A 24,160-nucleotide genomic window follows, 5' to 3' on the forward strand; every position below is an offset into this window, starting at 1 on the left:
ACTGGCGTTTATTTTCATAGCAGAACTCTTACTGGTGAAACTGATATCAAGGATGCATTTCCTAACATGGGCAAGAGCTGAATATCTATTCTTCTCTTAGTTCTTAACTGGCCCAACCTACATTACCATTGTTTTAGGAAGGCATTCAATCACCTCCCCACTTTTTGTTGTTGTATTTGTGTGACACAGAATTTTTCTTCATGATCTCGATTCCACATGCTAATTTAAATGCAAATGAATTGTCAAACTTCTCCAAAGTTTTGTGCAATGGTAGCTATCCATTAAAATGTCTGTAAAGCCAGCGATATGAAGTGTGTAAATTCATGTCTAGATTATCTAATTGAGAGTTGTTTGAAGATGTGTAAAACTTGTTTTATTTTATTTATTATAATTATAATTATTTTATTATTATTATTGATACTAAAAAAAAAAAAGAAATTATATGCCACCCTTCATCAAAAAACCACAGGGCAGTTTGTGACACAGAACACAAATGTCAATAAATGACATAATATCTATACAATATAAAAATAAAAACAAGTTATATATAAGCACTATGTCGAGTGAGAAGCAGGGAAGTGAAGATCTTTCAAGGTGAGAGACTGGGAGAAGAAAGGAAAGCTCCCAGATGAGAGCTGGGAGGCTGCACACTTTCTGCAGGTGACAAGAGTTAAGAGCTCCCTTTTTCTGTTTTTGTTTTTATTTAGATTTGCTTCTTTTATCTTATTGCATTAAGGAAAAACTTCCATAACTGCTTATGGGGAATCCAGTTATAGAAACGCAATTATAATAATAAGAAAGATATAACTGAATACAGATTCTCAGAAAATACATATTATTATAAGAGCAACAGCATAGGAGATAAGGGAGGAGAAAATCGGCACCAGGGTCCCCAAAATACAAAAACAACAACAACAGTTGCACCATTACTGAATCTTCTCTCTGCTGAAAGTAGTTTTTAATCCAAGCCACACACACAAAATGACAGAGCCTCCTAGCTCTCACCTGGGAGCTTTCCTTTCCTCTCCCCATCTTTCATTCAGCAAGCTCTTCCCTGCCTCTCACTGAGGATTCTGATATCATCTATCTGCCATTTCCATAACCCCCAATGGTGTCTTAGAAGCGAGACATGGGAAGGGAAATTCCTTGTGGTGTCTCTCCTTCAAGGTCACTGTGCAGCAGGCTGCCTTTATCATTCCAGCCATAGTATCAGATCTGTACAGAAACTCATTTATTTATTTAAAACAGTCTACTCCCTCTTCAGCTTAGAAGGGAGTCCTTATACTTACAATCTAAAAAAAAGAAAAGCAAAAAAAACTTTAACATAAAATAAAAAGGATAGGGGTGGGTGGGAAGCAAACAGACACCATTTCTTAAAGGTACAAAGATCATTTGTGATGAAAACAGATTTGGGGAAGGACAAGTCAAAAGGAGCTGCTCTCTCAGCTGAACTGATGGTGCGGTGCTTGAAATTCCACTAACAGTGCCAGATATTCCAGGAAACACACAGATTTTTGCGGTTTCTGAACAAGTTTTACACATGCCTTTATTTCCCCTCCCCCCCAAAAGGAAATGCATTTTCTCAATGTGTTTCATCCTCTATGCCCTGGAAAACCCATTGTTATTAGTGTATTTACTCAAACCCCTGTGAAAGGCTGCAAGAAATGGTGAAACAGACAAACTGCCTCCACCCCAAAGCTTGGAACCTCTATTTAAGTTCTGCTCTGAAGAAATATATATATATAGCCTTGGTGGAGAGGTGAGGAGGAACAATGCTGGCAGTGACTGTGCTCTCTGCCCCTTCCATGTACAACTCTCCAAAGAAATGCAAGATGTAACACAGAACACACTATGTACTATCAAGACCTGTTGCAAAAACTGCAAACAACACCAAAGAAACTGACAAGCTTGAGGTGGAATCCATTTCCATGGTGAAATAACTTTTTCTAATCATACTATAGAGTTAGAGTAAGGCTTCTCGGCATCAGTGATATCTGTTCTTTGTGTCCCTTGCACACAAATCTGCCAGTTTGTGCAAAGCATCCAGGCACAAATAATTGGTTTCTCTGAGAAGTGTGGACATCAGTTTATGCATCCAGGAAACTTCCAAATACTGTATTTTTCGCTCCATTGGACGCAGTTTTTCCCCTCCAAAAATTGCGGGGAAATGTGTGTGCGTCCTATGGAGCGAATGCAGGCTTGTTCCATAGTCGCGCGCAACCCCTCCGGCAGGGAGAGGCTGCACGGGGCTATGGTTTCTTTAGCGCCACGCAGCCTCTCCCGGCAGGGAGAGATTGCGCGGGGCTAAAGAGGAAGCCAAAGCAGCCATCGGGATCCATCCCGCTGGCTGCCTTGGCTTGTGCCATAGCCGCGCGCAACCCCTCCGGCAGGGAGAGGTTGTGCACAGCCTGTACGCTGCTATTTGGGGCTGGGGGGGATTTTTTATTATTATTATTTCCCCGTCTAAAAACTAGGTGAGCCCTATGGTCCGGTGCGCCCTATGGTGCGAAAAATACGGAAATTGTTTTTATCACCTTTATGAAAACTAAACTAAACAGATACTTGCCCACTCAGTGGATCTACAATATCAAAGTCAGAAATTAAAACTGGTGAATTAGTGCAGTATCCCTGGTTGTTTAGTTATAAAAATAAGGCTTTTTAAACAAATAAAGCTTAAACAGGAAAAATAACAGCTGCATTTTGTATGGAGGTCTGAAAGTTTAAGGCACTAATTAAAAGGATTATGGGGTGTGATGAATGCTTACCTGAACAGTGGATAATCTTATTCCGCCAGGTCTTAAATAGTCCCATAAACTTAGAAAGAGCTTAAAGCAAATGTTCACCTTACCTTTAATCTATAGTGACCCAAATAAAACTTCATTTATTTCCCCTACCACACAACATTTCCTTATCTAAACAATTCTATGATAAGCAGATAGTTTCTTTTTCAGACATAGTAAGACTGAGCCAAAAATGTCCTGTTGTCTCACATTCAGATGCAAAAGGAGATCTTTCAGATGCAATGAGTGTTTGATTCTACTCTGGAATCCTTTCTCAGTAGGACAAGAGTAGGTAGTTCACTTAGCAATTTACCAATTTTTTTTTAGGATAGCAAAATGTTTTGAATAGTGCGAACCTAGATACTGCCTTAAAATACATATCCAGCTCTCAGAGAGCATCTGCTAAGGACTCTTTTGTTTAGAGCTTGAAAAACAATTTAAACAAATAAGCAGAATCAAATAAATAAATAAATAAGTTTTGAGTTAGCATCAATATTTCTGGCACCAGTCATGCATATAGCTGGATAAATATCTGACATTCCCATTGATGGCAAGCATAGCATAAAAAAAAAATGAATTCACATCTCTGCTCTTTTTTTGTATTATGTCTGATTACTTCTAGACAAGAGCACAACCTCATCCCCAGACAGTGAATGTGTTGGGTTGTGTGTGTGTGTGTGTGTGTGTGTTGTTGTTGTTGTTGTTGTTTTGGGGAAGCCTCAATGCCATATTACAAATTTATATACTGATAATTAAACTGATAATTAAACTGATAATTAAACTGATTTTTTTTTCCATTTTGTAAATCAAATCTAACCACCACTTTAGTTTGTATCAGACGCCTAATGATAACAACAACAGGCAAGCAGGAGCAGCATAGTAGGCTGGAGGAGAAAAGCCATAAGATTTAAAGCTGCATTTGTCAGGCTTCATTATTTTTGATGGGGCCTGGCAGTGCCAGGGTCAGAGGTGCTTGAAAACAGCAGTGGGAAAGAGAAGCAGACAACATACTTAGTGAGCCAATAACAAGGTACATGCTTCCACAATCTGCACATTTAGCAGGGCTTTGCTAATAAAACAGACCATGCCTTCTGCCCCTCCCTGGCAAAAAGTCTGCTTTTACTTTACATGGATTGATCATCACCCTTCATCTCTGCCACTGACACTAGCTTCCTCTTTTCAGGTCCCCTGCAAATGGCCCCCAGAGCAAAAACTGGGGAGGACAGAACTGAAATACATTGGACTGACGTTTCCACAGCCCACAATGCGGTGAGAATACTTGATTTGTGTTTTGTGAAGACTAAAAGAATGAGATTAGATCCAGAGAAGGCAGTGTCTGATGGCAGTCTGTAGCTAAGAAGGTCTGGGCTGAGCTACAAAATGGATGGGAATGAAACTGCTTCATAATCTAATATGTGCTGCCGTGAGTTTCCTTGGTAAGTGCTAGGTGCTTAGAGTCTGTGGGTTATAAATGTGCAGTGTTGTCGTGTGCTCCCATCTTCCTTAAACAGCAAGAAATTCCAAAACCAGCACAGCATCACACATATTAGAGGGAAGGAAAACAAGAGACATGAGTTGCTATTCCACCAAGTATTCAGAGTAGAACCACTGAAATTAATGGACCTGAGTCACATTCATTAATTTCGATGGATCTACTGAATGCCACCCCACCAGTGGTGGTGGTTGTTAGTAACTGGTTCTTGCTTTAGGCAAACCATGAATGGGGACAGATGAAGGTGGGAATTCCCTTTCCAATGATGCAGCAATGCTTTTTAATGTGTTGGCCTTAGAAATGGAAGGCACCACTTACACTGAGCCTCGGGCAGCAAAATATCTTGAACTGGCACTGCATAACAATACTATTATCTATCTATCATCTATCTAGCTATCCTTCTCTGAGAAAAGTCATGCTCTTAGAGTGTCAGAAATGACCACAAGGGTCTTCTAGGCCAACCCTCTGACTTGCAGGAATCTTTTGCCCAACATGAGACTCAAGTGTTCTTTTCTATGCTGCCAGGCTGATCCAGACAATTAAATAATAATTTTTAAATCATGTTATAGTTACTTAGTGGGCTGCAGTTTAGATTTTTATGTGGTTTTCACTGTACACGTATCTGTTGTACACCAGTGTGGTATTTTTTAATGAAAGGATGGTATACAAGCATTAAACAAATAAATTAGCAAGCAGAATTCTGGTCATGGAACACTCCTACTGGTGGAAGCAGGAAGGTAACTTTCACTTATTTCCCCTTCCCTCTTGGGTCATTCCCACAGAATCTGTTCTGGAATGTTAAATCGCCTTCTGGAATAGTGTTGGGCGGGAGACTGGAGGGCAAATCAGGAAAACTGCCTCCTTCCTCCCACTAGCAGGATTTTCTGTTGGACCAGAATCCTTTAATGAATGGAAAGATCCCTGTCTGTATACAGAAGTCATATTGGTAATTGAGAATTAGCAGGTGTGTGTTTTATTACTTTGCTTATTGATTCCTTTGCAGTTGCTTCCTCAGTGAGCATATCCACAAGAACACAGTAAAGCATTTTTAAAATGTTAATTCCACCAGTAACATTTCCATCATTTTCAAGTCTATTTTATCACACAATTACTGAGCACTAAAGTAAGGAAAAGCATAGTGTTGTTTTTTGTTGTTGCTACAGTAAACTTTCTGAGGTTCATTAAAGATTTCTGAACATCTTTTCAGGCTTCTTCAAACATTGTATGCACCTATATATTGGGAAGATGTTCTTTGTGGTTTATCCCTAGTTAATCTACCTGATTTACTGTTGCGGGGATTTCAAAGAAAGAGGAAACCCAGATCAGTGAGGTGAATAATTTTGTCATTTAAAAATGCTGCAAGCCACGAAAATAAGTCTGTTAACACTAGAAAAATTACATTTCTACATATGCCTGAATTAGATTTTAAATGAATGCTGAATCCCTTGCATTTTTATTATTTCACTCTAACTGCAGAGCAAATAGATCCGACAGTATATCCAAGGATGCACTGGTTGTCAATCTATTTGCTTCTGTGGAAGAGGAATTTTTGCCACATTTCCTCTGAATTTAATCTTGAGTAAAGAAATAAAAAAACCATCAAAAAACTATGTGTGAAACTAACAACTGATCTAAACCACAGAGCCTTAGGGCTTGCCGATCAGAAGGTCGACAGTTCGAATCCCCGTGATGGGGTGAGCTCCCGTTGTTTGGTCCCAGCTCCTGCCAACCTAGCAGTTTGAAAGCACATCAAAGAGTTAGTAGATAAATAGGTACCGCTCCAGCGGGAAGGTAAACGGGGTTTCTGTGCTCTGCTCTGGTTCACCAGAAGCGGCTTAGTCATGCTGGCCACATGACCCGGAAGATGTCTGAGGACAAACGCTGGCTCCCTCAACCAGTAAAGCGAGATGAGCGCACAACCCCAGAGTCGTCCGTGACTGGACCTAACGGTCAGGGGTACCTTTACCTTTACCAATTCAATAGTTCATTAGCACACCACAACACCACAAATAGATTAGATATCACTTTTGGAGAGTGTTCATACAAACTGAAACTGAAATCCTTTTCAGTTATGTCCAGATCGGCAGCTTGAAAAGTTGTGAGGTTGTTTCCCCCAACTATCTTTCCAAGGCACTTTCTTCCACAGCTGTTCACATCAAAGCAGGGGCAGGGATGTCTTGATCCAATGATTTCTTTCCCTGCATCAAAACTCCAATTCAGTGAAGCTCTCATCTGTGCGCACACATGCCATCTATATGCATGGGCAAAAGCCACCAGAATTGTGCACACCACAATGGAACCATAGCTTCTGTTTTTGCATAGCACGGAAGCTGACTTGAGAAAAAGAGCATTGAAGAGGAATATTTCTCTACAGGATACAGGCGGATTGTGGCTAATGTCATGTGAACCCGGCTTAATAACCAGCAGTGGCAGCATGCTGGAGCTGCATCAAAGTGCAGCTGGCACCAGTTGTTAGTTATAAAGCTTCTGTAGTGACCACCTGGAATGACCAGGGGAAGGAGCACATCAAAAGAGGGGTGTTTCATATCTTTCATGGGCCCATGTCTGAGTAAAGGGTTGAAGAAGTCACTGACTTACACCTGGTCTGCAGCAAGTGTGGCTTTATTTCAGGATACCTATGCTTTACTTTGGAGAAAGATGGCTGGGTAAACCTAAAATGTAGGTATTTTCTCTTTGACCCCACCCATTGGGATTTAGGAGAGCAGCCTACAGACAGTCTCTGGCAGGGGAGTGAGGGTCAAGCCTCCATTGTAAGTAAGACAGACTCCCCACATCTTACTTAGAAGTCTAGCTGTTCCAGCCTGTTAGGTATAATTGTTTAATTGACACTGAAATGGGGAATGCTGAAATGTGTATTACTGCAGGCTTTAGCATGGAGAAATTCCACCAGAGTAGAGCTGCCATATGTCCTCTTTTTCCAGGACATGCCTTCTTTTTCATGGGTATGCAAAATGAGAGTCATCAAAGCGATCCATAGTTAAAAGTAAAAGTCAGCAAATGTGTCCTCTTTTTTGCTCTTCAGAATATGGCAACCCTAAAGTAGTCACTGAACTCGTGGGTTGATAAGTAACTATTGTTGTTTTCTACTAGCTAACACATGAGTGTTTAACCTTAGATCAGGTGACAAAGGTATTTGGTTACAAAGCTCAATTTAGAAAGGGAACTGCCTTTAGTCTTTGCTCCTGGGCTCTGTGGGAGTAAGGATTTACACGAAGCTTTCCAGGAGCACACAGCCTCAGGCTGCAACGGAGGCTAGGGTGGAGGAGAGGTGGAGTTTTGATATCAAAGCTGTTTAAAGTTACCTTTAGGAAGAAAATGGAAGTAAAAGTTGAGAATTTCCTCCTTGTGGCAGTGCCAGAGGATAGAGGAAAAGGGTGCACTTATGTGTGAGGGTCTCATTTATTCAGTTCGCTTTTATAAAAATTCTGCTGCAAACCTTCTGGTACACTAGTTTAGTAAAAGCTATAACTAGCTGCATCTATTGCAGAATGCAGCAGCCAGATACTTCATAGCACCAAGTTACTGGCAACATGTCACCCCATTGCTGATAGAGCTTCACTGGTTGCATACCTGCTACTGGGCCAGTTTCACAAAGCCCCAAACAACTTGGGCCTAAGGACTGCCTGGTCCATTTTGCTCCACCTTCATCACTGAGGTCCTGTGATGAGTGGTTGTCCCACACACCAATCAAGTTCAATTGACCCTTACCAGTAAAGGTTTGGCAGGAACCTTTGCCTTCATTCAGACATCTTCTGAAAACTGAACCATTTAGACAGGCCTTTAAGACATTCCCCCCTTTTTAACCAATCAGTATTTGTTGATGTTTCTGTTGATGCTTATGTTGCATACCACCTTGATATATTTTTATGAAACTGCAGGCGATAACAATTTCAAACAATAAAAATGTGCATGTCGCTGCTGCTATGCTCTTGTTCTCTTTAAATGCCTCCTTTTAAATTTACATGTTATTAATTTGAGTAAATATTTATCAGCCAGTAACTTTAGTCTTATAATCTCTGCATATTTTCCATCCCCATTTCATTGTGTAACCTCCATCTTCACTGCCTTCAACTCCAGCACCGTCCTTGCAACTGCAAATTTTCTGTAAAGATTATTTCCAATGGGAAAAGAAATATTTTTAATGAGCCCTTTACACCTTCAGCTCTCCATGCACAGTAATTTGAAGTATCTCTTTAATTTGGTGTAGATTGCATAGTCAAACATAAGCATTACTGGAAAGTCTGATGGGTCTTTATAAATCACAGCAGCTAGTAGGGTCCAGTATAATGGTCTTGGTGATGGCCATGCAGCCAGACTTCACTGCCATAGCTGTCTATGGCACATTTTAAGTGGATTTAAGTTCCTGACCCCAGCAACAACAAAAATGGACACTGATTTCTAAGTATTTTATTGCACTCTGCAAACCTTATGAAAGCCAGGATGCCCAAATAAGCCCCTAGTTACTAGCACACATGGCTTTAAGGGGGTAACTAGACAAATTCACCGAGAATATCTTAATCAACAGCAACAATTCATTATAGCTAAATGATGTGTCCACATTGAGAACAACCGCATGTTGGATGAATGCCTACTGGTTTTGGACATGTGAACAGTTAGAGAGGCCTTTGGAAATTGTATCCACACAATTGTTTCAGAGAAAAAAGCTTGCTGATTAGACAGATTCCAAATACTCAGTTGAAGATCTCTTGCATCTTCTAACCAATTTCTTCACCTTGCCCTTAAACGTTTAGAGATTAGCTTCAGTTGTCACGACAACAGTGGAAAAAGGTGGTAGCTACCCCTCATGGTACATATTTTCACCACAGAACATTACTTAGTGTGTTTGCATTAAAAGTGAGCCAGGTGGGCTGTGTTTAAACCAATAAAGCAAAAAGAGTGCCCATGACAATTTATTGATTTTTTCCCCTTCCCAAAATATATCAAAACAATATTGCAAAAGCGATGTAAGTATTTGAAGTCACTAAGCAGTCTCACTAAACAGATAAAAAATGCACAGCAATGTTAAATGGATTTGGCAGTTTTAAAAATGATACCTCTTGACCTAAACTTTCTTTGACATATCCTGGGAAAGCATGCAGAGCTCAGTAATAAAAGCGGATGGTATGTTATATAGATTTGCCTGCACAGATTATCATTAGGTGCAAAGCATTCTGTGAAATATATTTCTCTCTCCCCAGGATGAAGAAATAAAATCTACTGAAACAGAGCTAAAAACAACAACATAAAAAGATTATATAGTTTCAAAACTGGATGACCTTGCAGACTGCCCCCAGAGTCGCCAGAGGAAATGTTTTCCAGTAAAAGTGTCTGGGGAACCTTTGCTTTCACCTGTTATTTTGTGTTTTACAGGTGCAAAAACTGAGCTCCTCAAATTTTTCTGTATGAATTGATCACTGCACACCATGTCCTTCACAGAACTAACACAGCAACAAATTACAAATAGTAATTTTTGCATGTGACTTGTTCTGAAAATCAAAGGCTTATTCCATTGTAGAAATAGAAATAATAAGTAGTAGTAGTAGTAGTAGAAGAAGAAGAAGAAGAAGAAGAAGATTTATAGCTTGCTCTTCATTGAATGTGTTCAATTCCAGAGAAGAGAACAAAGACTACCACACTAGCAACAGAGCAAAATACATACACAACAGAAAAAGTGGGTGGCAATAAGCCATAGCTGGTATTTCTCTTCCTTTCCCAGTCCTGAGGAAACTTATGGGCCTCAAGGTCAGTATGGCTGCTAGGAAAGACATGCAAGTGGATTTGCTGATCTCTCCCATAAGGGCCCACAATTTAATTTCTACTTATATGTGTGTAACATCTGTTCCTGTAGAGAAGGGGTTCTCTAACTGATCCTGAGGAGTATATCTATTTCAGTACTATTCACTTTTGTTCTTGACAAGAAAGAGTCAATTGACCCAGGAGATACCAGTTCATTGGTATTTATGGATCTAAAGCCTTGTCATTCCTTGGGAATTATCGGTTTTCCTACAAACATAGTGGGTGGTCATTTCCTAGAAACAGTATCAAATGTCAAATAAGGATCACACCCAAATAACTTGACAACAAAATAGTGCTGTTCAAATTTCACAGAATATAATTTACTGACAAATGTTTGAAGCTTTTCTTTCTTTTTGAGTTCTTTTATAATATCTCAGAATTTTAGTCTTTTCCCAGAGAATAATTTGCAAAATTGCCTCCCCCCCCAATATTGCCAACCATTAATTTTGAGCTCAGTTGTAAATCCAATTTTAATTTTTCCTACGTAGTCTCAAACTGCGTCTGTGTACAACTAATGTGCATCTGTGAACAACTAATCTCTGTTCTGCTCTTTTTATTCTCAGAGACCAAGACAGGGAGGTGAGCTGGTTGCAACTCTGCACTCTGCCATAGACTCTTCCTGCTCACTAAACCCTGTTGCCCCTCCAGATTCTGACATCTCCTCCCCCCCGGTCTTCTCCCTCTGGTCACTACCAATCCCCTGGCTCTCAGCCTTATCCCCCTGGGGGTTCCTATGGGGGTTTCCCGGCTGGTTCCTCCTACCATTCCTTTATATTCAGCCAGTCCATGACATCTACTTGGCAATTTGATTAATGCCAGACTTTTCACAAGTATTAATACTATTTGAAGTACCAGCATGTTAAATGTATCCCCCCTTCCAGCCCGCCACAGTCTTAATGTGATGAAGTTTAATCTCTGAAATACTAAACAGGCTCTGAATATGCTAAAGGATTGCTGAGCAACCAGAGTTTGGAGCTGGGTGACAGAAAACAGTTTAGGTTCTGAAGGGACTGAACTTTGATAGCTGTGAGTCTGGTACTACAGGTAAAAAAAAAGGTAAAGGACCCCGGATGGTTAAGTCCAGTCAAAGGCGACTATGGGGTTGCGGCACTCATCTCGCTTTCAGGCGTTTGTCCACAGTCAGCTTTCCAGGTCATGTGGCCAGCATGACTAAACTGCTTCTGGCGCAACAGGACACCATGACAGAAGCCAGAGCGCAAGGAAACGCCATTTACTGGTACTACAATCTCTCCTCTGGCCCCATTAGATCAGCTTAAAAAGGTAAAGGTAAAGGGACCCCTGACCATTAGGTCCAGTCGTGACTGACTCTGGGGTTGTGGCGCTCATCTCGCTTTCTTGGCCGAGGGAGCCGGCGTACAGCTTCCGGGTCATGTGGCCAGCATGACTAAGCCGCTTCTGGTGAACCAGAGCAGCGCATGGAAATGCAGTTTAACTTCCCGCCAGAGTGGTACCTATTCATCTACTTGCACTTTGACGTGCTTTCGAACTGCTAGGTTGGCAGGAGCAGGGACTGAGCAACAGGAGCTCACCCCGTCACGGGGATTCGAACCGCCAACCTTCTGATCGGCAAGCCCTAGGCTCTGTGGTTTAACCCACAGCGCCACCCACATCCCTTAGATCATCTTAGGCTGTGCTAAATTAACAGATAGTTGCAAAGATAACGCAAAGCCCCAATGTCCATACCTATAATAGAAACTCATTCTGTGAAGAGTGCCCTGATTGTTACCCTGCTTGGGTAGCAGAAGCAGCAGCATGCAATGACCCGTCTTGTGTTAACAGCCATGGCCAAAACGAAAAATGATGTTGAAAGCTATAAAGCAACATTTCAAGGAGTATGCTGTAGCTAAAATATACTGATATGGAACATTACGTGATTACCACTGAGAAATTTACTGTTCAAGCAGAATTGTTTGCACCATTTAGGTTTGACTAGAAAATATGGCACATCTTCTGACAAGGATAGGCTTATTGAATTCTTCTTCTTGTTGTTTTTTTTTAAAAAACTTGCTATCTCACCCAAGGATAATACACACTTCATGCTCCACATGTAGGTGAGGAAAAAACACTGGAATCCCCTAATAAGTATGCAGAGCATACATTGTGGTTTCAACACCAGGCTGCTTATTTCCGGGGAAATGCCATCAGAGAGGCTTTTTTCCCCAGGTTGTGTCAGGTAAGGAAAGCTGAAAGGCTGTGCATACACATGCTTTCAACAAGTGCTGGAAACCAGAGCCAGAATTCAAGGGGTGAACCCCCATCCTTTGATACTACTTTTTTCCATGTCCGGGGTCAGAGAAAGGAGCAGCAGAGAAGCTGAGAGGCTGATAGTCGTACAGCATTATCTGGCAGAGTTAGATGAAGTCGAGAGTTAACTGAAGCACAGAAGGAAATTAAAGAAAAAGAGGGGGGGACTGCATGCTGCTTCCTACTCAGTTCTCTCTAGAAAGACGACACTGAGAGTTTGACCTCTTTTTCTACACTCTGCAAATGAGTCAAATCACAATGGTATGGAGACATAATAGCTGGGTTTAAATGGCAAGGGGGAGCGGGGAGTGGGGCTGAGAGAAGCTGATAACTCCAACATTTTTACATCCCTCAAGTGTGATGAGTAATGGACCTTTTCAGCAAAGCCAGCACATAAATTGCTTATGAACACACAGTTATAGGAATAAGCACTTTAGTGCACACGGCTGTTTAAAATGGATGGTATCCATTTTATCCGGGAATTGTGAATTTATCTGAAAGGACGGAGAGGGATTAAAATGACGGAAAAGTTCATTTTTTGGGGTGGTGGAGAGGTGCATAGAGCAAATATCTACCTGCTAAATAATAGCAAACAGCAAATGGCAGCTGGCAGTTGTTGTTATATTGTTAGTACCTCTAGAGGGCAGTGAATAAAAGAAAATAGAACACCAAGAAGCCAGCCAGGGCACACAAATCACAGTGCAGTTTTAATACACAGTGAACAACCTCACATCCAAAAGCTAGCCTGCATTTCTCATGTTAACATGTTTTATTATTTTGCTTCTTCACCCTATAGCCCCTTTTGTCCTTGTCCCAAAGGAAATTAAGACTACTATATATATGAAACTACAGTGGATTACTCATCATAATATCTTTGGCTTTGCTTTCCTTCAACCTGTTTCCTCCCAAGTAAATCTGAACAATAACACAGGGACCTGTCAGCAACCTGATGCAAAGAGATGTTGGTGACTGGCTGGCTGCATTTAAATAGTATTTTATCCTGTTTGAAACCAGCTGAAGTTTGTCAGTGCTAACAATGAATAAGCTTATTACAGCTTATTTGAACATTTAAGTTAGAATGAGATATTCCTCATATACATTTTTTCAGGGGGAGGGAAAAGTGAAAGCTTAGTGAAAGGAAGGAAGATGGACCGACAGATTTACCTGAGAATGGGAAAAAGCTATTTTATTTTATTTAGCAGCAACACTTGTTGTTTAAAACATCCATAGAAGATTTAAGCTGGTTTTTGAATTTGCTAGTCTGTAATTCAAATATCAGCCTTACATTGGCTATGAATTAAAAATAAAAAACACAAGCACGCTTCCATGTGATGTTTTAAGTGTCACATGCAGAAAACTCCCTAAGGCTATAACTTAACTTTACTTTAAATGTGTGATTAGAGTCAACCAAGTTCAGGCCTCCTGAAGAGGGGCAGAAAGAGGGGATTTAACCCTTTCCACTACTATCCTGAAAGGGGGGGAGCTTTTCTGCATAGAAAATCAAAATTTGAAAACAACCCCCCAAAAAACCCAGTTGCTTCCTAAACTTGTTTTTAATATTATTATTATTTTAAAAAAACCCTGATGTTGCTTTAAGTGACAAGTTTACAGTAATGTATGGTTAGCCCCTAACTTAATACTAGAAATAGCCATTTCACTACTTCAAAAATAGTCGCACAAGACTAACTCCATGCTGTGGATATCAGAAAGCACACTTTGAGATATAACAGAAAATCCAGAATAAAAGATACAGTGAGCAAGTATACATACACCAACTGGCATTATCAAAACGAACCTCAGGTACTAAGCTGACCAAGAGTGAATAGCCGTTCTTCAGACCTAGGGTGTTTGTTGATAGCTTCATTTTTAAATTAAAGATTTCTCACTTTTCCATATAAATAGAATAGTGTTAATGCTAGGGATCCTCGTCTGCTTTTTGCCAGACAAATAGTGGTAATAAGCTTCATCTTTACATTTTTTATTATTTTGGAAACATTCTTCAAGCCCACAAAAATAAAACGGCTGAACATTCATCCTCAAAATGTAGGTTCATATTAATTGGCTGAACACAAGAGGACATGATGGAATGGACGAAAGACATATCACAATATGAAGACACTTGCCAAAATACTTATACAAGATACAAGGGCATCCTGTTATAGGGATCCTGGAGGATGGGGACTAGGGCCATAGCAGTTCTCCAAAAGGTGATCTTGGTGGGGTGGTACCTATTTGATGTGTCAAAGGACTCCCCACCACTGGCTCAACCTTTCAGTGAATCAACCAGCAGGAGACGAGCTGATACAGGTTATATCCAATGCCTAAGCCAAACCCCTTAGATCTCTAATCAATAAAGTTGTGACATAATTTGAACCAAAAGGGATTTTGTCACAAGTGGTCATTCAATCTCATACACAGTGTGGGGTGGTGGGCTCATGGTGTCTGAGCATGCAATCAATTACATCATGAACTTACTTATAGGCACACACACATTTTTACTGCTTCTATAGGATGGATACTGCTATTGAACCAATATGCAATATCAAAATATCTGTATTACTTATATACCCAATATACAAATATTGTATTATAATAATATATATTGTATTATAGTTTTAAGCACTGGTTTTGCTTTTGGATATCCTATTCATTCCCTTCACTGCATTTCTATACCGAAAATTTTCAATAAAATATAAATATTTAAAAACAAACAAACAAACAAACAAATTGTATGATACCTGCATTTCAGGTTATGTTTTATGTAGCAAACATTGGTTTTGTTTTTGAATTATGTGTTTTTGGTAAGAAAAGAAATGTACCTGAACTCTTTAGGGTCACTTCATTTCCCAGAAGAGTATGTTGTTTCATTGCAACTGGATGCATTCTGGAGGGGGAAAAGCAAAAAGAGATAAATGAAACTATACAAAAATTATTCCCATCAACAGATAGTGAAATATTTCTGCAAAGGATTAGGCTGCATCCCCTCCCCCCAAGTTAATGTGTAGCCTCTATAGGATCTTTGCTGATCATTAAATCCTAGTCTGAACTGGTTACAATATTACTTAGGCACATACTTTCGAGTTGCACTAATAAGATAAGTTCATTATCTAATAACAATACATGCTGTAGACTAAGTAGATGAAGGCTTCCATGCGAGTAACATCATTCCCCTTTTGGGTAGATTAAGGCTGCAATACTATGCACAGTTGTTGTTTAGTCGTTTAGTCATGTCCAACTCTTCATGACCCCATGGACCAGAGCACGCCAGGCACTCTTGTCTTCCACTGCCTCCCAGAGTTTGGTCTAACTCATGCTGGTAGCTTCGAGAACACTGTCCAACCATCTCGTCCTGTGTCGTCCCCTTCTCCTTGTGCCCTCAATCTTTCCCAACACCAGCGTCAGTTACTTAGGAATAAATAATCCTATTAAATTAAAGGAACACTTCTGAGTACAAATGGTTAAGCTTCAAAAGGAACCCTCAACTTAACCTGGAAATAACTTGAGTTGAGTTCTTCCCCCAAAAAAAGAATTGGAAAAGATTAGATAATATTCCCCAACCAATCTGAGGCTTCATAAATCCCTATGAAAAGGATGCTTTACAGCCGAAAGCCTAGAGTGGGGAGGAGGTTATCTTCCTCCATGAAGACCTACAGGGTGTCTTTGACTATCCCTGCTGAGGGCAGACTAATAGAGCTACTGAACTACATTAAACCTGTATGGGTTATAGGGGAAATTCTACAGGTGCAAAACTATGGATTCTTCTCTAGATAAGGTTTCAGTCTATGTTGGAGAAAAATTAGAGGGCATTTGAAACTTGTCTTTCTTTCTTTGTGGCAGGCTTTAATGAGTCCTCAAAGTTCCTGTCAAGGCTCACTCAAGAGAACATCACTGTTACCTATTTCTGAGTAGGTATAAATAGAACTGGGCTGTATTTCAGAGAAAGGATAATTTGATTACAAAGAATATGGCCTATTATAGTTTTCACTGGAAAAAACACAAAATTTATTATAAAATGAAGAAAACAAATGTGTGTGTGTGCTGCTTTAATTTTTCTTCTTTGGGCATCATTTCACATATTCTGAGGCAAATCATCCTGAAACTAGTGGAAAAAAGTTCTTTTTATTCTTTAAAACAGAATAGAACATAAAAAGACACTTTCATTCATTCTGAGTGCAGATGCAAATAAAATATTACATCATAGTTTTACGTGCAAAGCTTTACTGATTGCATATTTCCCAATGGTATGTGTATCATTTCTAATTTGATTTCTCCCCAATCTTTTCTTGCACCACATCAATATCATATGTTCCATACTCTTATGGATGCAGAAAACAATTTTAAAAGAAGCATCTGTATGGAAATTACTGAAGACACTCAATGACATCTAAGTTATTTTCCTCTTTGGAAATTTGAAATACCCCCCAAACAAAACATAGCCTAAGGGCATCTAACTGCATTTGCACATAAATGCCACCCCACCCCCAGTCATTATTATATTGCAGGCTTCCATCTCTTGCAGGGAGGGGGAAGCTGTCTTCTGTATTTATGTTACTTTGTGAAATGTTATATACATGGCCTATGTAAACATAAACACATTACTTTTGAAAGGTATCCTTTTTTGAGGATCTGCAATTCTCTAGGGACCATAATGAATGCAAATTATATAGGGAGGCTGCAAAATGCTAACAAATGATTTTATCTACCATGGCCTAGATCTTAAAAACAACTAACTCACTCCACAAGGTCTTGTATTTATCATACAGCAGCTTCCAAGACACCATGGCAATTACATTCTGAAACTGTGAGGAGTTTCAAAATTTATAAGGTGGGTGGCGGGGGAATCCACTTTTTAATCCTAAACCCTTAGGCCTTTTTAATGTCTTAAAGTGAACATGAGTAATGTCATGCCACATTAGACCAATAGTACATGGAGCTCAACTTTTTTTTTTTATCTAACCATGACTAACCAGATGCCCAGGGCAACTCCTAAGATGACAACACCAATCCTTTCATGTGTACCTGGATAACACAGGTTTTGTTCACATTGCTCCACAGGGAGCCAGCATCCTTGTAGCTAGGGCAGCCTGCAGTATTGGGTAGGTAAGTAGCCAGGGGATGAACACAAGTGGCAAATGGTTTCAGGGCAAATATTCAGTGGAGGCAGCAGTGAGCAGGTGGGGAGGGGGCACAATTCACCACCCCACCAATCTAGTGTCTGAGCCAACAGGCTAGCCTCAGATCATGACAGGGCTGGCCCTTATGAGGCAAGTCCTTATGTAGGGGTCAGCAGGAAAATGCCCTAATACCGCTTCAGCAACAGTCAGCTTTAGGGTGAGCCTCATTTGGAATCAGTAGTTCTAGCTAAGTTGTAAGGTCTGCCTTTACTAAGGGGGGAAAAAGGTGTCTCCAATTACTTGTAAAGTGTAGCTGCTCCAGCAATCTTTTACTCCAGCACAGCAAGGGAGTCCCTTGTTGCATTCCAAGTCACAAGATGACAATGCAACATATTTGGGGCAGAAGTGCCCTAGTAACCATTGGGCTTCTCTTGGGGACATGCTTCTGGGTGTGGAGCTACATGCAATGTCCTTTCTTATTCAGAGTCCTTATTCTCACCTCCTGAAAAAAAACGGAATCCAGTCCCAGGGACCTGGCACATAAGATGCTACTCTGTGAAAATAATTTTTACAGGCTAATTGTGCAGAGTGTTAAGAGCTCTTACACTCATTGCATGTTAAATGCAGAGTTCTGAAAGCAAAGGATTCTGGAGCTGTATCAAAAAGAGAAAATGGAGCAGAAGTTTGTGATCTGCTTAGTCGGTAAAGGATGCTACTCTACCACCTGTTCCAATATGAATCTTTCCATGCATTCATAAAGATCTTCATGAGTTCCTTCTCCATCTTAGCAATGAAGTGGGTGTGACATATGGCATTCATTATCATGGCACCCCAACCGTATAATGTTCTGCCCCAGGGCCTACTGAATCAAAGGATCTCAGGTTCAATCCCTGGAATCTCCAGGTAGGGCCGGGAAGTACTGTGGTATGAAATCCCACACAGAACAAAACCTAAGGCACCGGCAAAGGTGCTAGATGTTGGTTAATGAGAACACCTTGCATCCTACATTTTGAAACTGGAGCTATTCTCCAAATATTACACAGTAATTCTTTTTTTTTTTTAGTTCGAAGCAAATCCAACTGAAATAAATTGTAAGTGCTTCCCATCATCATTATCATCAAGTTTGTTTATATTCAAATAGCACATTAAACCACTTGAATAGCCAACATTCTCAAAGAGGTTGAGGTTGCAGCATTCAGATGAAATAATATTAGAGCCATGAAAATGTAAACTTCAACATGGATTCAGTTCTTCCTTCTAAAATAATCACAGCAGGAAGAACGGCTCCAGCAGTTGAATTTTTATTTTGTTTTCCCCATGCTGGGTGAAAGTCACAAGATCAACACAGAGTTTAAAAAAAATGATGTGCAATCACCAGCACTCTGGAAGTATCCATAAGGCTACCATCATTATCAGGAAGCTAATGAGAACACTCAAACATATTTAAGCTAGCTTGTTTGGGAAAATGCTCACGTGAAACAATACACAGTTCATGCTCTTGATCTTTTATTCTCATTAACAACGGTGATCAAGAATAGACAAGGAGCAGCTATGCTCATATAAAAAAATTAAACAATTTCAGAGAGTGCAATTTAAGACAAGGGAATTAGAGCATGACTTGCTATTTTAATTATTCTCACTTTAAAACAAAATGATCAAAACAAATTCCTATTCTGACATTATTCTTCCTTGATGTAAATCTGCTAAACCTCAGAGCCTGTAATGATCTCAGTTGTTCCAGAATCAATATAATTATCTGGATAATATGCCATTTTAAGGAAGGTTGGCATTTGGAAAACATGATTTGATGAAAGGACTCAAATAATAGGACTGCCTTCTACACCATAATTTCCTCCCTAAACAAGCTCCACAATAGACAATATTTTCCTATTCCTTGCCCCCATACAGGAAGGCTCCTGGTTGTGTACGGTTGCATCAGCTTTGTCTGTCTTGAGATGATCATAATGGATGTAAAGCCGTACCTTGGAAGTCGAATGGAATACATTCCAGAAGTCCATTTGACTTCCAAAACATTCAGAAACCAAACCGTGACTTCTGATTGGCTGCAGGAAGGTCCTGCAGCCTATCAGAAGCCATGGAAGCCCCACTGGACGTTCAGGTTCCACAGAATGTTCACAAACTGGAACACTTACTTCTGGGTTTACGGCGTTTGGGTGCCAAAACGTTCGAGTACCATGGTGTTCAGGATCCAAGGTACGACTGTACATTAACCTGATTGATATTAATATAAAAATGCTATTTGGACTAAAAATATGATAGATGTAAGAAACACTTGCCAGTGGTAGATGTGAAAAGGATCTAGGGGTCTTAATAGACCACAAGCTTAACATGAGTCAACAGTATGATGCAGCAGTTTAACAAAACAAAACAAGCTAATGCTATTCTAGGCTGCATCAACAAAGCTACAGTGGTACCTCCGGTTACAAACGCTTCGGGTTATAAACTCCGCTAACCCGGAAGTAGTACCTCAGGTTGCGAACTTTGCCCTAGGATGAGAACGGAAATTGTGCGCCGGTAGCACAGCAGCAGCAGGAAGCCCCATTAGTGAAAGCGTGCCTCAGGTTAAGAATGGTTTGGGGTTAAGAACGGACCTCCGGAACAAATTAAGTTTGTAACCTGAGGTACCACTGTAGTGTTCGGGTCATGGGAAGTAATATTTTATTCTACCTTGGTCAGTTCAGACCTGGAGTACTGTGCCCACTTCTGGGCACCACAATTTAAGAAGGATATTAACAAACTGGAACATGTGCACAGGAAGACGACTGAGATGATCAAGGTTTTTGGAAACCAGGATGTATGAGGAATGGTTGAGGGAAATGGGTATGTTTAGCCTGGTAAAGAGAAAACTGAGAGGAGATTTGATAGCCATCTTTGAATATCTAAAAGGCTGTCACATGGAAGATGGAGCAAGCTTGTTTTCTCCTGCTCCTGAGGCTAAGACCAGAATCAATGGATTCAAGTTCCATGAAAGCAGATTCCAACTAAATTTCAGTAAGAACTTTCTGATGGGAAGAGCTATTAGACAGTGGAATGGACTCCCTTGGAAGGTGGTGGCGTCTCCTTCCTTGGAGGTTTTTAAGCAGAGGTTGGATGGCCATCTGTCAGGGATGCTTTGGTTGAGATTCCTGCATTGTAGGGTGCTGGACTAAATGACCTTCAAGGTCCCTTCTAATTCTATGACTGTAATAGGAAGCCAAAGCAGCAAATGATTTCACACTGCCCAGATGTGAGCTGATTTCTCTCTCTGCTTTTTAATACAGCATATTGGTGTCATCTTAACACCTATTATAGCTTCCTTGTGCCTGGAGTAACACATATAAATGCACAGTAACATTCCTTAAACAACCTGTTTAAGAGAGCAAAGAGGTCTCTAAATAAACAGTGCTCTGATCGTTCTAAAATATTATGTCCTCCTAACACATTTGCGAAGCAGTGTGTCACTGCCTCTTTTACGTTTTCTTAAATGCAATTTGAAGTCTGCTAAATTAAAAGTCGGCATCGAAGCAATGTAACTTGTAGGAACAAATCACTCTTTCTATGAAATAAAAAAAAATATAGAAGTTATCTAAGGATGAGTGAAAACAATGGCAGAAAGTAATGGCAGATAGAGGGTTCATGAAGATTGCTAATATAAACAATGCACAATCTGTGCAGGTTGAACTAATAGGCAATCCCTATCTAAGGAATCCTTCATTTTGTGGCTACTGAGAATGCAAAGTCTTCATTGGATATTTTTTTGTGGTACATGCTGGTACCTCCCTCTTGTTTCACAGTACCCCCCTTTCACTATATAGCATTTGAGTTTTCTATTAGTACATAAATTTTTATTTTATTTAAAAAAGTGATTGCAAAATAAATTGTTCTTCTGATAGGTTGTTTGGTAGGCTGTGTTGTTTCACCTCTTTCTTTAACTCAGTGGGATCTAGTCTAGTATAGCTCTTGATTCACATGTGTTTTGTATGCTTGTTGGTATTTAAGCAAGCACAATATTTTTTACATGTGGGAGCAGTCAAATAGAGGTGCCTGCAAATTAGATCCTTCCAGTGAAATAATAGTGAAGTATGTGAATATATGTACGTTTCATATGCTGAGCAGACAACATCTAGGACTTGGACTGATAGCTCAGTTGGTAGAGCATGAGACTCTTAATCTCAGAGTCAAGGGTTCAAGCCCCACATTGAGCAAAAAGATTCCTGTACTGCAAGGGGTTGGACTAGATGACTCTTGTGGTCTCTTCCCACTCTATGATTCCCACAATTCTATGATTCTATGTCAGGAAAGGGTGCATTATGTCATTATCACATCCAGCTTTTCTGTCTTCTTTCTGGCATCCCTATGTCAGCAATGTTGGCATTAAACCAACGGAACAAGGCAAGAGATTGCCAAGAACCTCTGAAATATGTGGTTAAAATGAACTCATTTGGAAATAATGGAAATATTTCATTAATACTTGATTGAACAGCTTATGGGATTAATCTTTTTTTGTCTTAAAGTGGATTTTTTTTATATAATTCCACACTTTTCTCCTGCACTAATAGTTTGAGCTATGACCATTTATGAAGGAGAGATAAGTCTCTGACGTCCTCTGCATTCTACAGTGAGAATAAAATTAAAAATGGGAAAGGAAACAATTGTTCAAATTAAAGCAGAATAGAACAAGTTATTTCTTAAAGAGGTATGAGAACCAAAGGGTGAAGCATTTACTGAAGTCATGGCACTAAACTTTAAAATACCCCACAGACTGGATTACTTTAATTCCCACTTAGTAAAGTTTACATAAAGGCTTCCCTGCCAAATGCAATGGACTTATAAGTGTGTTTGTTTATGGGTTTGAATAATGCATTGTCTGTGTTGTTGTTAAATTGATTTTTAGAAAGTGTTGTTTAAAAGTGCTAATCTTTAAAGGACACAGCATTTGGTATTGGCTTTAGCTGCCTCTTTTTATCTCTTCCTTCAACCTTTTTTATTTCTTGCATTCAAAGTCCATTTATCCTTCAGTGAAGTCAGAGTCACATCTTAGTCTCCTACCCATTCTGTGAGCTGGTTAAGCTAAGGGGTAGTGACTAGCTCAAGGCCATCCAATATGCTTCCTAGTGAACTGGAGAAGTGAGCTGAGATTTCCTATAGCCAAGCCCATTCCAAACAGTGATTTCCAAATAATGGGGCATTAAGAGAAATTTAATAACCATGCTGAGTGCATCCATCACTCTGTGCAGAAACCGCTTGTAGCATTGACACTGCCCCCCTTGCCATGTTATGATCAGTGATGTCATCTTAAGGGCAGAAGCAAACAGTGTGATTCCCTGATGCAGCCTTTACAACAAGAGAGAGGCTCAGAGAATCCTAGCGTTACCATTGCCCAGAAAGCATGAGCTTTCTGATGGAATGGGGAAAGGATAATATAACTGGCTGATTGGGCAAAAGGCAAGACTGCATAACAGAACAATCTTAACTATGTTATTCTTCTGTTGGAAGTAGGACACACACCCTGTATTTTTGCAGCTGACTCTCTGGAAAGCAGATCTGGGGTAGTGGATTTTGCTATTGGTGTGTTTAAGCCAGAGCAGTTCAGCACACAGCCCGAGGGCCACATGCAGCCCTTGATGCCTTTTTGGCGGCCCTCAGCAACATCTGACCACCCACAGCAGCCCTTGTGCTTCCTTCCCCAAATGGGTGTTATATACTGAAGTTCTCACCCTGGGCCAGCAGGGGGATACTGTAGATAGTTCAGGTCCACATATGCAAATAAGGGATTGAAAGTGACGTTCAGTGATTGGATAGTTACAGAAAATGGTTACTGTTGCATTCTAGTGGAGCTCTATATAAGCAGGCTGGCTGAACCCTTCAGTTCAGTTCAGTTCTGTTCTGGCCTGTGAATAAACAAGAGCTGTTTGAAGAATCGCTGTGTCGTCTGATATGTTCACCCACAACTTAACACTGGGATTTGGGAAGGAAGCGTGAGGGCTCTGACAGGGTCCCAGATGCCTCCTTCCTCATTCCCAGAGCCTAGTTAGTGCTTTCCCAGCTTAGGGAAGGAAGTGGAAGGACTCTAGGACCCTGCCAGAGCTTCATGCCTCCTTCCCAAGCCTGGTCCTTCACTTAGCTGGCTTTGGAAGGCTGCACAAGGGCAGGGGGTAAGGGGCATCAATTTTTTGCCTTCTTCCCTGCTCCCACACAACAAGTGTGTGGCCTGCAGGTTCCATGTCAAAGTATTCTTGTGGCCCACTTAGTATGAAAAGTTGGACTGCCATGATTAAGCTGTCTGCTTCAATCTGTGGCCAATTTGTATGCTCGTAAATAAACTCAAATATTACAAAGTATCTAGCAATCACTTCATCCAAAGGAAAGAGTGGTTTACCAGAGTTATACATATGATAAAAAAAACCATCCAAATATTTAAAATCAGAGCTCAGTTAAAAACATGTATTCTTAATTTGGTGTATTCTTAATTGCTTGTATAAACCTGATGGATTGGAAGCATTTTCAGCAGGTGTTTAAAGGTTGAAGCAGGAGGCACCTGCTGATTCTTTATTGGCAGAGAATTCCACAAGACATGCCAATGTCACTAAAGGCTTGTTGTCTTGTTGCAGATAAATGAGCCTAACCAACTGAGAAAATGACTAACAACACGCCTGCAGACAATCTCAGTGATCAAGCTGGGATACAAGGCT

General features: G+C 40.3%; 1 protein-coding gene across 19 annotated transcripts in view; it reads right to left on the bottom strand.

Moving 5' to 3' along the window:
* The window catches only part of PCDH15 (protocadherin related 15), a 633,377-nt gene that overhangs the window by 377,303 nt on the left and 231,914 nt on the right, over nucleotides 1-24,160 (bottom strand). For 18 of the 19 annotated variants that reach the window (XM_083614042.1, XM_083614038.1, XM_083614050.1 and 15 more), the window contains one exon: nucleotides 15,174-15,238. The exons of the other annotated variant lie outside the window; for it this stretch is intronic. The gene's annotated coding sequence lies outside the window, so the exon portion shown is untranslated. The remainder of the gene's footprint in view (nucleotides 1-15,173; nucleotides 15,239-24,160) is intronic. 19 annotated transcript variants of the gene reach the window in all.

Source organism: Podarcis filfolensis (assembly GCF_964270895.1).
Source record: "Podarcis filfolensis genome assembly, chromosome: 5".
Classification (NCBI taxonomy): domain Eukaryota; kingdom Metazoa; phylum Chordata; class Lepidosauria; order Squamata; family Lacertidae; genus Podarcis; species Podarcis filfolensis.